The sequence below is a fragment of the Rhinatrema bivittatum genome, chromosome 2, assembly GCF_901001135.1.
Source record: "Rhinatrema bivittatum chromosome 2, aRhiBiv1.1, whole genome shotgun sequence".
Lineage (NCBI taxonomy): Eukaryota > Metazoa > Chordata > Amphibia > Gymnophiona > Rhinatrematidae > Rhinatrema > Rhinatrema bivittatum.
This window is the reverse complement of record NC_042616.1, coordinates 714,695,558-714,709,249: the sequence shown is the minus strand read 5'-3', so window position 1 is coordinate 714,709,249 and position 13,692 is coordinate 714,695,558. Positions and strand designations below refer to the sequence as shown.

General features: G+C 39.8%; 1 protein-coding gene across 5 annotated transcripts in view; it reads right to left on the bottom strand.

The window, feature by feature from the left end:
• LAPTM4B (lysosomal protein transmembrane 4 beta) overlaps nucleotides 1–13,692 on the bottom strand; it is a 164,259-nt gene that overhangs the window by 105,778 nt on the left and 44,789 nt on the right. The gene's annotated exons all lie outside the window — the stretch shown is intronic.

Genomic DNA, 13,692 nt, shown 5'->3' with positions numbered 1-13,692 from the left:
AGGGTAATATTCAAAGGCATTTCTACAGGTAAAAATGCTCTACTCATGATAACGGCTTTTCATAAAATTGACATCACAATATGCCGGTAAACTTATGCAGATATATCCCATAGGCAATGGAATGGGGATGGGTTACACGGGCCATGGCCCAATCAAATCCAGGCCCTTCCTATAGAATTGCTGAGGGATATCCAGGGCCAAATCAGGCAGGCAGCGGTTATTTGGCAGCATAAGGACGATATAAGAACATAAGAAATTGCCATGCTGGGTCAGACCAAGGGTCCATCAAGCCCAGCATCCTGTTTCCAACAGAGGCCAAACCAGGCCACAAGAACCTGGCAATTACCCAAACACTTTTCAAAGAGTCACTCTGGTTGCTCCAATGCTCAAATTGGGTTTTTCCTAATGCCAAGTCTCTCCCCATCTTTTTCGAGACAAAAAAATGTTTGATCTGTAGATACCGAAAAGTCTCTCTAGACCCTATGTCAAATTTATCTTGGAGCTCTTGGAAAGTTACAAATCCCTGATTCCCCCAAAAGGAATTAAATCGAGTCAGCCCTTAGACACCCACTGCATAAAAGAAGCTAGAGACTGTCTCACAGGAAAGTGTATATTATAATTAATGTTAGAGTTAAAAAAATAACTACTAGGTCCCACTAGCTTGAGCTTCCATTGCCTCCATATCCTCAAGGTAGTGCAGGTGGTTAGGGGCAGGCATTGCAATGGTGGTCACATAGAACGAGACTGCCAGACTAGAACCTCTGAAGGAATGCCACCCCCCATAGCCCTCTCTAACCATAACCATTGTTTCCCCTCCTTTGTCTCATGCCAGTCTAAAATGGCCCAGAGCTGCAGAGCCACAAAATACAAGAAAATATTGGGTACTCCCAACCCTTACTGTTGTTTATGACAAAACTTTACCATACATTAGAGTGAGGGGGCTTTCATTTCCAAATAAAAGTAAAAATTTGTCTTTGCCATCTCTTTAACATAGTTGTGGGTATATGAATGGGGAGAGATTGAAAGAGATAGCCCAAATGAGGAAGTACGTTCATCTTGATGGAGGCAATTCTCCCAAGCCATGACAAGGTATACCCGGCCCAGGTATTTAAATCCTGAAAAATGGATGAGAGGAGTGGTGAGAAATTCAACTCAAGTAATTCCTCAAGAAAGTTGCTAATTTGTACACCCAGGTACTTAATGTTCTTATCAGCCCATCTAAAAGAAAACTTTTTTCAAGCATGGGAGCTGTTCCTTTGCTACTGAAATATTCAAAATTTTGGATTTTTCAATATTTAATTTGAAACCTAAGACCCCTTTGAAACCCCCACTGCTGTAATCACCCCTTCCAAAGAACCAATCGGGTTAGTAAGTGTGAAAAGGACATTGTCAGCAAAGAGTGACAATTTAAACTCTCGATCCCCAACCCAAACCTCTGAAATTACCCTCGACTGATGGATAGAGATTGCTTACGGTTCTAAAAACAAGGTGAACAGCAAAGGAGATAAAGGGCATCCCTGCCTCGTCTCATGTTGAATCAGGAAAAACGCCGAATAAGAGCTGTGACTTTCACGCAGCCTTCGGGTCCAGAAATAACTGCTGTAGCCAATTTAAGAAAAGTGACTCAAAGTTAATTTTCTCTAGAACTTTAAATAAGAAAGGTCAGTGTACCAAGTAAAAGTCCTTATCGGCATCCACCAAAAGTAACACCATCAGGGTTTCTGCTTCGCCCACCAAATGAGATCTAAAATCTTGTGCACAATGTCAGCTGCCATATGATCTGGAATAAAGCCTGATTGATTAGGGTGTACTACTCGGGCCATTATCCTGTTCAGTCGGTTTGCCAAGATTTTGAGATCAACATTGAGCGGCGAAATCAGGTGGTAAGATCTGCACACAGTTGGATTTCTCCCGGGTTTAGCAATGATTGTTATTCCAGAATATTTGAACCCGGGAATAACTTGGTACCTAATCATAGCGAATTATACCATTTCAATAAAATAGGGCTGAGGAGATTTTTTTGTAAAATAGGGCTGTGAAGCCATCAAGGCCAGAGGCTTTGCTCACCTTAAGATCCTTTATCACCTTCAGGGTCTCACAAGCTGAGGTTTCTGTGTCAAAAAATCGGCTTTTATCCTTTAATAATAAGGAGAGATCTATCTCCCATAAGTAATTATCTATCTGATCCTCAGCAATAGAAGGGTCAGCCTTATATAAATTACCATAAAAAAGGGTAAATCTTGGTGAATCTCTTGAGGCAAAGTAAGCATCTCCCCCCGTGTCAGATTTAATCTTGGCAACTGATTGCTGGGACACCCTCGTCTTTAACTGGTGAGCTATTATGCAGTTGGCTTTATTCCCCCACTCAAAACGTTTCTTCTGGGCCTTTTGCATCTGAAAAATTATCTGATCAATCTCCAGAGCTTGTATCTTATTCCTTTGTTTGCAGTATTTGTCTATATACCTCCTCAGATAGAGTCTGCTTATGTCTTGATTCTAACCAGGAAAGCTCAGATATTAAAGGTCTTTTCTTCTCCAATTTTTGCTTTTTAACAAAAGCAGCTCTGGAGATCAACCTACCCCTAAGGACTGCTTTTAAACTGTCCCAAAGGAGGGAGAGATTTATACCATCTAAGACATTAAAGGCTATAAAATCCAGAATGTCCCTCTGTAACTGAGTGCAAAAAGACTCATCTGCTAAAAGGGTATCATTCAGCTTCCAATATCGCCCTCATTCATCCTGACTAGAATAGCCACAGTTCAAAGAGGCAGTTGGACCAGGCTGCAGAGGAGAACAATGTGGCCTGAAGCACCACTGCTCAGCATGGGAGGAGTGAGAGAAAGAGGACAGAGGCAAGAGAAAGAGAGGGGGTAGGGCGGTGGGGGTGGGGGTGGAGATAGGGATCAGGAGATGAAGCGAGAGATTGGTCGGAGGGAGGGGAAGGTGGGGAGAGAGTAAGATAGTTCAAGGGAAGGTGAATAGAGGGAAGAGGTATATCTTGGTTGGCTTGGCCCCCTCCAACTAAAAAGATGTTACGCTGGCCCTGATATATCCTGTAGACACGCAAGTCAACCCAGACTGAGTGGAGGCAGTCCCAGGGATAGAGTTGGGGAGGGGTTTGGATTAGGTGAATATTTTTAGGATTTTCAAAAGTATGTGCACGAATTTCCAAAAAATAACTCTGTACATTTTAGTAGGTATAATTGTGTATGAGTGGTTACGCATATATGTGTGAGTTTGCTTTGAAAATAGATGTAAATACTGCACATTTTTACCAATTTTCTTATGTGGGCTCTTACAAATGTATTTCTCCCTCCCCTCCCCCCATTTTATAAAAACCCATTTGAACAGAGTATTGTGGGGAAGTGGAGTTTTATCGTGATTCCCCTCTTTTTCTGGCTAATGCAGCTGGAGGGGGTTATAGTTTTATTGTGCATCTTTAAATCCTCTGGGTAATATAAAACAATGTTTGCTTGCTTTTTGCATAGCAGAAATAAAAATGAGAGGGTCTGATTAATTGTGTCTGTGCTGTTACTTTAGTGTTAGCAATAGCAGACTTTACTATACAAAGTTTTAAATGTAAGAATGCAGTAGGCCAACTTAAATCATTTACATATGCAAATAGTAATTAGTGGGTGTAAATTAACTGTCTGAAAATTGCCCTCTCTCAGTATAGCTAATGCCAATAGATTGCTTTTTCAAATCTATACACATTATTTGCTATTTGAAAAATACATGCAGAAAAAGTAAGTGCAAATGTCTGCAGGTATTTTGAACCCAAGACAATTTTCAAAGCAAAGGTATGTATTATCACTTTCAAAAATCGGGGCAAAGTCTGTGGGCAAAAAAGTACCTGCAGACTTTGACCCAAAATGCACAATTTGAAAACTGCCCCTTTAAAGAGCAGAACAATGGACTTTTCATCCCCATCATATTTTTCAGTGATAATTACTTTATTTGCATCATACTAAGAAGGTTGAATATATTAGATGTGCAGAACAAGACCACTTTATCATCTGCCTTTCCAAATAAAATTCAAGGCGAAAATATGCCAGACAAAAAGAGCAATAAAATACAATATAAGACAAAACAAAAACAGGTAATTAAGATGAAATGAATCATAAGCATAAAATATTCTGAAGACAAAAGAATGAATAAAGTTGATAAAATAAAATACATTGCCACCTGAAATCATAGAAGAACTTCTTAGCAGCTACAGAACCACCTAAAAAATAAAAAAATCACCGACAGCCAAATTAATAAAACTATTGCATGATTGCCACAGTAGACACGGATGTCAAACTGTGCAGCAGTGTTGCCAAAGTGTTTTCTGACTGTGGTGGCAGAACACAAGAAAAAGCCTCTAAGTTTCAAGGTTATGCAAACTTAAGTTAACAAATAAATGATCAGGTCATTCTGCCAAACTGGATTACTAGAGTGGATTGGGGACAGTTTTTCTGATGTCATAACAGACAATCATCTAGGATCCAGTTATCACTAAAAGGTGTGGTTCAGTATTAGAGCACAGGAGATGAAGGTCCATTGAAAGGCAAGAGTAACAGACTTCTGCAAAACTAACTTTGATAAAATGGGGGAGCACCTCAAGGAGTTATCATAAGGGCAACTAATCTTTTTGTTAGGAATGTAAATAAAGGAAAGAGGAAAAAGAGCCCATTATGGTTTTCAAAAAAAGTAGCTGAAAAGGTAAGGGTGAAAAGGTTAGCGGTCAAACTACAAGAGGTCGCAGAAAGAAGAAGAAATGCGACAATATTTGTAAAAAATTAATAGAAGCTGGGAAAGTCGTCAGGAATGCAAAAATTCAAATAGAAGAAAAAATAGCAAATATGGTAAAACGGGGGAACAAAGCTTTTTTTCTTTTTTAAGATATTATGCCTGTTGCTAGATTATTTCCCTTATGTGTTACTTGTAAAGCCTGTTGCTGCATTACTGTTACATGTAAACCGAGGTGATGTTCCGAACGTGCCGCTGTATATAAAAATAAATAAATAAATAAATAAATAAAATGTTAGTGATAAAAGGAAGTGCAAAAGTGGCTTTGTGAGACTCAGAGGTGAAGGGGAGGAATATGTAGAGGCTGATGAGGAAAAAGCAAAACTGCATAACAAATATTTCTGTTCGGTGTTTACTGTGGAAGGGCCTGAGCAGGACTACATAAAACAAACACAAATAAGATCAGAAGAGTGAGCTAAACCTCAATCAATTTTCAGAACAGTGTGTTTGTGAGGAGATAACTAAACAAAGTAGATAAGGCAATGGGGCCGAATGGGATACATCAGATGTTACTAAGGGGATGTCCTGGCAGCTCTGCTGGCTGACCTTTTCAATGCTTCTTCAGAGTCTGGAGTTGTTTCAGAAGACTGGAAAAGTAAGGATGTGGTTCCTATTCATAAAAGTGGACGGAAGGAGGCGGCTGGGAACTACAGGCTGGTTAGTTTGACCTCTGTGGTGAACAAACTAATGGAATCACTGCTAAAATACAGGACAGTGCAATTTTTGGAATCCAATGGATTACAAGATCTGAGGCAACATGGTTTTACCAGAGGTAAACCTTGTCAGATGAATCTGATCAATTTCTTTGATTGGGTGAGTTAGATGAAGGGAGAGCACTAAATGTAGTGTACTTGGATTTCAGCAAGGCCTTTCACATGGTTCCACGCAGAAGACAAATTGTGTGCCCTCTGAATGGATCCTAAAATGACTGACTGGATTAGAAACTGGCTGAGGAGGCGGCGACAAAGAGTAGTGGTAAAAGGAGTTTTCTCCGAGGAAGGTGTTGTTATTAGCAGTGTACCTCAGGGATTGATCCTTGGACCGGTTCTTGTCAACATTTTTGTGAGCATCATAATAGTAAGGTTGTTGGGAAAGGTTTGTCTTTTTGCAGATGAGAACAAAATCTGTAACAGGGGGGACAACCCGTAAGGAGTGGAAAACATGAGGAGGGATCTAATGAAGCTCGAGGAATGGTTTAAGGTCTGGCAGCTAAGATTTAATGCTGTAAAATGAGGAGTAATGCATTTAGAATGCAAAAAAAAAAAAAGAAAAGTATAATATTGCAGGTAAAAATTTTTCTAAGCACAAAGGAAGGGGGTAATTGTAACTGATGATCTTAAGGTGGATAAACAGTTACTCTCAACCTATCTAAGTTCAACACAAGGACATCAAATGTTCACTTTGATTACCATTTAATTCAATTTTGTATAATTAGTTGACTCTCTTGACAATGTTATTTAATGTTGCATAATTGTTCATTGTTTTATGTAATGCCTTTTAGCAAGTTTCTTCTTGTTCTATGTAAACCGGTTTGATTTGCATCTAATGTAGGAAGATCGGTATATAAAAACCAAAAATAAATAAATAAATAAATAAATAAAGTAAAATCCATAAAGAAGATGGGCTGCATAGGGAGAGGAATGGTTAGCAGAAAAGAGGAGGTGATATTGACCTTGAATAGGTTCCTGATGAGACCTCACTTGGAATACTGTGTACAATTCTGGAGACCGCACCTTCAAGAGGATATAAACAGGCTGGAGCCAGTCCAGAAGGTGGCTAATAAAACAGTCAGTGTGGTCTTCATTCTAAAGCATATGAGCATAGACTTAAAGATTTAAACAAGTATACATACCCTAGAGGAATGGTGAAATAGGGAAGATATGATAGAAACATTCAAATATCCCAAAGATTTCCATGCACTGGAGGTGAGCCTTTTTCAATGGAAAGGAGGCTCTAGAACAAGGGGTTATGAGGTGAAGTTAAAAAGGGGTAGACTCAGGAGTGATCTTTGGAAATATTTCTTTACAAAGAGGGTGGTGAATGAATGAAACAACCTTCCAGTGGAAATGGTGGAGACAAAAACAGTATCTGAATTGAAGAAAGCATGGGATAAATACATGTGATCTCTAAGAAAGTGCTGAGAATTATAATGCTAAATTAATTGGATGGATGGGCAGACTGCATGGGCCATATGGTTTTTTTCTGCCATCATGTTTCTCTGTTTCTAGGAATCATTAGCTGGATGGGAAAATCTAGGGAATTAGAAAAGCAGCTGGAAAAACTAAAAGGAGATATTCTAAGAACCACTATAAGTTAATAAATGAAAAAGGAAAAAGATTGCTATGGTTTTCTAAAGAAATAGCTGAAAAGGTATAGAAGAAAAGATTAGCATTCAAAATCTACAAGAGATCATAAAAAGAGGAAAATAGGTGACAATATTTGGAAAGATAAGAGAAGCTAGGAAAATAGTCAAGAATGCAAAGATGCAAATTGAAGAAAAAAATAACATTGTGAGCCTCAGAGATGAAGGTCAGTAATATATATAGACTGATGAGGGAAAATTGAAATTGCTTAACAAATATTTCTGTTTGATGTTCACTTTGAAAGGGCCAGGAGCAGGACTATATAAAACGAACACAAATAAGACTGAAAGTGAGGTAAACCTCAATCAATTTTCAGAAAAGTGTGTTCATGATGGGCTAACTAAACTTGGGGAGGCCGATATTCAGCACTACTTAACCAGCTAAGTAACGACTTATACAATTAACTGGTGGTGGCTGAATAACCAGCTGTGATCAGCGATCATCACTTAGTCAGATAAGTAGTTAGCCAGATATAAGGTAGGCAGGATGTGGATAGATTAGAGAGGAGCTACTTATCCGGTTAACTTAGCCGAATAAGTGCAGCTATATTCTTACTTATCCAGTTCAGTTAACCGGATAAATTAGACCTGCTCAATTCAACCTGACTTTTAAGGGAATGGGCAGCAGCATAGCCATGCTGTGGAATATCCCTTGTAAATTAGCCAGATAAGCCTTTTCAGCTAGGTTTTAATATCTATCCCAAAGTAGATAAAATGATGGAGCCAAATGGGATAGTAAAGGAACATAGAGAAGTTCTGGCAGCTCCACTGGCTGATCTTTTCAATGCTTCTTTAGAGTCAGGAGAAGTGCTGGAGTACTGGAGACAGGTGGATGTGGTTCCTATTCACAAAATGGAAGTAAGGAGGAGGCTGGGAACTTCAGGCCTGTTAGTTTGACCTTTGTGGTAAGCAAATTAATGGAACTGCTGCTAAAACAGAGGACAATACAGTTTCTGGAATCCAATCCAGCATCCAAGGCAGCATTTTTTTTTTTTTTTTACCAGAGAGAGGTCTTGTCAGATAAATCTGATCAATTTCTTTGATTGGGTGACCAGAAAGTTGGATTATAGGAGATTACTAGATGTAGTGTACTTGGATTTCAGTAAAGGCTTTGATACACAATTCCACATGATCTATTTAGAAATAAATTAGGTTCTATACCAAGGGCACCAAAAGTGACTGACTAGATTAGAATCTGATAGAATGGGAGTCAAAAAAGGGTAGTGGTAAATGGTTCACTCCAAGGAGTGGGGCATTATTAGTGATGTGCTGCAGGGATCGGCCCCTGAAGCAGTTCTTTTCATCATTTTCGTGGGCAACACTGTGGAAGGATTATCAGGAAAGGTGTGACCTTTTAATGATGGTATCAAAATCTAGAACAGAATTGACAGCAGGTATGGAAAACCTGAGGAGGGATCAAGCAAAGCTTGAAGAATGATATTGGGTCTGGCAGTTAAGATTTAATGCTAAAAATGCAGTTATGCATTTAGATTGCAAAAACCCAAGGAAAAGGTACAGTAGAGGAGTGAAATTCTAAGCGTGAAACAGCAGGATCTGAGTGTGATCGTATCTGATGATCTTAAGGTGGCCAAACCGGTGGATTAGGCAATGGCAAAAAAAAAACCAGAAAGATGTTTGGTAGCATAGGGAAAGGAATGGTCAGCAGAAAAAGGTGACAATATTGCTCCTGTACAGGACCACGGTGAGACCTCATTTGGAATAATGTGTACAGTTCTGGAGACGGCATCTTCAAAAGTACATAAACTGGTTGGAATCGGTCCAGAGGATGGCTGCTATAATAATTCATGGTCTTAATTCTAAAGCCTATTTGAAAAGACTTACATATCTAAACATGTACACCCCAGAGGAAAGGTGGAATAGGTGAGATATTGAGACATTTAAATACCTCCAAGTTTTCTATGGACAAGAGGCAAGCCTCTTTCAAAGGAAAGGGGGCTCTAGAATAAGGGTCATGGATAAAAGGGAGTGGACTCAGGAGTAATCTAAAGAAATATTTCTTTACAGAGAGGATGGTAAATGCATGGAACAGTCTCCACATGGAGGTGATAGAGATGAGGACAACATCTGAAGTCAAGAAAGCATGGAATAAATACAGGAGATCTCTGAATGCATGGTAGTTGGTGTGTAGTTGGGCTGAATAGTTGGTGTGGATGGGCAGATTAGACAGAAATACAGAAATATGATTGCCTATGTAAAGCAAAATGTGATAAGCAATTTGACATATATATTTCTAAGAATTAACAAATCCAAGTATATGAAACTTTCAAGCTAATTGTATTAATGTAATGGAGAACAAATGTGAAGACTCTCGATATATGGTTTTAGGGTCTGATTAGGACCTCAAGTTTTTATGGAGAGTTGCACCACTTCGTTAAATGTTTATCGTTGGTCTTGCAGAGTCCTAAGGAATATTGTATTACTGAGTTTACGTGTACTTGGGATAAGAAATAGGACAAGGCGTATATGCAGGAAAGAGAAGTAGTGAAATTAAAACTGTTGAGTTTATTTATTTATTTAAAATCTTTTCTATACCGTCGCTAAGTCATATACCATCGCAACGGTTTACATGTAGGCACATAAATTAATGTAGGTGAGGGTGTACATTAGTATATTCTAACAGGTGCCGCTAAAGGTTCGGTTACAATATATCATTAAAGACAATCAATTGTTTAGTGGAGTAGGTCATGACCAATTGTACCAGTAAGGTACCGTTCACGGGTAAAATTCACTATTCAAAGTGTTACAATTATGTTTATAGTGATGTAGAGTTCGTGGACCACTCTACTGTACACTCCTAAGTACTGTGTGCTGGCGTTCTTCTGCCTGTTTCTAAATATTTTCTATTCTCCCTTCTCTTTATAAAATGCTTGTTTGAAAAGCCATGTTTTTAAACTTTTCTTAAATGTTTTGAAATCTCTTTGCAATCTGATCTCTAGAGGCATTGTGTTCCAAGGTATGGGGCCTGCTAGTGATAAGGCCCTTTCTCTCACTTGGGTTAGTCTTGCCGTTTTTACTGAAGGAATGGTTAAGAGTGCTTTATTTGCAGATCGAAGGTTTCTGTGTGGGACATGTCCTCTTAATGCTGTATTTAGCCAATCCAATTTCTCATCATGTATTAATTTATGTATGGTACATAGGGTTTTGTATTTAATTCTGTGTTCGATAGGTAACCAATGTAGTTCCGCCAGGGTTTCAGTTATATGGTTCCTCCTCCTTTTTCCGGTTAGTATTCTAGCTGCTGTGTTTTGAAGTATTTGAAGTGGTCTTAATGTTGTGTTTGGGAGCCCTAGTAGAAGGGCATTACAGTAGTCTGTGCTGGAGAAAAGTAGTACCTGTAGAACCGTTCAGAAATTAGTTAGTGTTAGTAGTGGTTTTAGTTTTCTGAGTACCATGAGTTTAGCATAGCCTTCCTTTACTTTCAGTGATATGTGCTGTTTTAGATTGATTTCAGGGTACATTATTATTCCAAGGTTTTGTACTTTTTCAGCTAGTTCAATTGTCTGGTTGTTATTGAGGGTTATTGGCGTTTGGCTGATTTCGGTATTTTTCCGTTCTAAGTGTAGAAATTCTGTTTTATCAATATTAATCACAAGTTCCATTTGGTTTAGTAGTTGTCTTATAATGTCTAGGTACATGTTAGCCAGGTTTAGTGTTTTCTCTAATGTGCCTTCTCTATAGGTAGAATTAGTTGAATATCGTCTGCATAAATGTAATGTGTAATTCTAGTCCTGCGAGAGTTACCAGATATTAAACATCTGGAATCAAAGTGTACATCCTATGATTGGAATGATTGGAAAAGGCAACATGGCAGTTCTGAACAGTATGGCTGATTTATGGGTGAGAGGTGGGGAAGAGGCCCTCTTGGTTAGAACATAGGAATCACAATCATATATAAGCCAAGGCTAAGAGACCAATAATTCGGTATAGATGGCAGTTTGAGTTTAACCAAATATCTTACCCCGGCACTAAATTCCCAAAGACGACTACCTGTCACACGCTAGATCCTGAGACAGATCCAAGGGAAATGTGCAGATATAGAACTAAACCGTAAATATTATATACTCTCTGCATACACTTTCTTATTTCTTTAGTTACTTATTACCTATTAACCTTGTGATCATTATTACTATAGCATTTGATCTTATGTATTATAATATTAAATTTTGAACAGCTTTTATATATAATTATAATGGGGTAGATTTTAAAAGGTGCACACATATGTCCATGTGCATGCGGTTCCTGGCGCACGCACATGCATCCATGTGGTTCCCAGGGTGCGCACATGGACGCGTGCATATTATAAAATCCATGGACTGCACATGCATGTGCGGGCATTGCGCGCTGGGAGCGTTTTAGTAGATTACGAGCGGCCTAAACCCCCCTCCCTACCCCTTAAACCCATCCCAGAAACTTACTTTTTTTTTTTTTTAATTATTTTTTTATTTTACTACTTACTGCTCCCCTGGAGCAGAAGTAGTTTGTGCACGCTGGCCGACTGTCGGCGCACGCATCCCCGTGGCAGCGGCTAATGGCTAGACCACACCCCTGGCCCACCCCCTTTTCAAGGCCCGGCAATTATGTGCATATCGTCACTTATGTGCGTGGCCGAGCCCTTTTGAAAATGCGTGCAGCGCACACAGGGACCAGCCAAATGCCTAAGTGACGATATTTGCGTGTGTGGCCATTTTAAAATTCAGCCGAATGTACGTATATGTGTGCATTACAAAGAGTAAGTGCTCCACTTAGCAACTCTTTCCACTTGCCCATTAGACTAATTTATAAAAGGAAACCACATGGGTAGTTTGTTTGAAAATTTGCTTCTGCAAGGTCTGCAAGTTCAAAAGTACCTCACGGATTTTACACCTGCTTAAACTGCAGACAGGATCTAGGCAGGAAAACATGTATGAGGATGTGAAAATCAAATGAATTATAAAATAAATACATATATTTTATAAATTTATATTTAAAATGATTTTTCACCCTAGGTTTGGGGGAGGAAACAAATAAAAAAAACAAACAAAAAAAAACCCAACCCATAAATTATAGCTCATGCAATATAAATTATGGCTGAGAAGTTTAAGGCTTTTTGTTGAAAAGCAAATGTAAAATAAACCTAACTCCCCCCCCCCCCAGGAATGCTCCTTTTTTTCTCATGGTGAAATCTTGCCACTCTGTGAAACTTGGCAGCTAGTTTTAGCTGCTGAAAGGAAAGAAATATTCAGCCCCAGCAATTACCAGGGTTTATCCTTAGTTATCCAGGTAAATTCCTTTTTCAAATCGTCCTCTCCATCTCTTTAGTATCTTCATTATAACATTTGAATATTTGGCATTGCTTCTGGCTGTCCCAAGAAACATGCTTTAAATTACTTGGTGGGTTAGCTAGAAAAAAATACCATCTGAACCATCTTATCTAATTTTAAGACAGTTTTGATATTCCCAGTGACTCCTTACAACCTGCCCTATTTCCTCAAGTCTCCACTTATTGACTCCATAAAAACATCCAAATACACAAACGTCTGTTCTGTCCTATACAAAACACAAGAGAGATCACGTGATGCAGTGAAGGGAGCAGATGCACTCCTCCCTTCTCAGAGCCCCCCGTTTCGCATCTTGCCTCATCCGCTAAAACTGAGGCGCTGAGACATTTCTTTTACCTCTGGTACTGATTCTGGATTTTATCTGCTCCCCCTTTGAGCTGAGATGGCATCTCGACTGCATAAAAATAAGGATAAAGACAGGGATAAAGCCAGGACAGCAGACCAACATCCTGACGAAGAAGAGAAGGCCCCCGAACCTATGCAGACGGCGGCGCTCGCTGACAAAGGCGGCCATAAAGGAAACTATTTGACCCGAGCTGCTCCTCATCTCCTCTAAATTAACGGAGCTTTCATATCCTCCTTTGAAACTCGTTTTGCAGACATGGAACAGTATGTCTCTGACTTACAAGATGGCCACCATGCCATGTTGCAGGATACTGCCTCCCTTAAAACTTCCCTGGCTAAACAGTCAGAACGGCTCGAGGATCTGGAAAACAGATCCCGCTGATCCAATCTTTGTTTTGTGAGCCTGCCCAAAACTATTGGGGAGAGAGAACTGGCGGGGTTCCTGGAATCGTGGCTGACTCGATCACTGGGGATGGCCTAGAGACCCTCGGTCCGTTGCGCATTGAGTGTGCCCATCGCCTGGGCACAAAAACGAGGAACGGACTTCCGGCCCCGAGTAGTGATAGCCAAAATACTGAATTATGCAGACAAGGCTGGAATTCCGGCAGCGCTTCGTTCAGGCAAAATGTTGGCCTATGAGAACCAAAAGGTCCTCACTTTCCAGGACTTTTCCACGAGCGTGACGCAGCAGCGCCGAGCAATGGCGCAGTTTTGTACGAAACTGTACTACCTGGGAGAGAAAGCAGCCTTGGTGTATCCGGCACGGCTTCGGGTGAGCACCCCCAAAGGGTTCGCGTCCCTGAGGCAGCTCAAGGATCTCTCTCTGAACGGGGCCATGCATCCGTCCTCTGCTG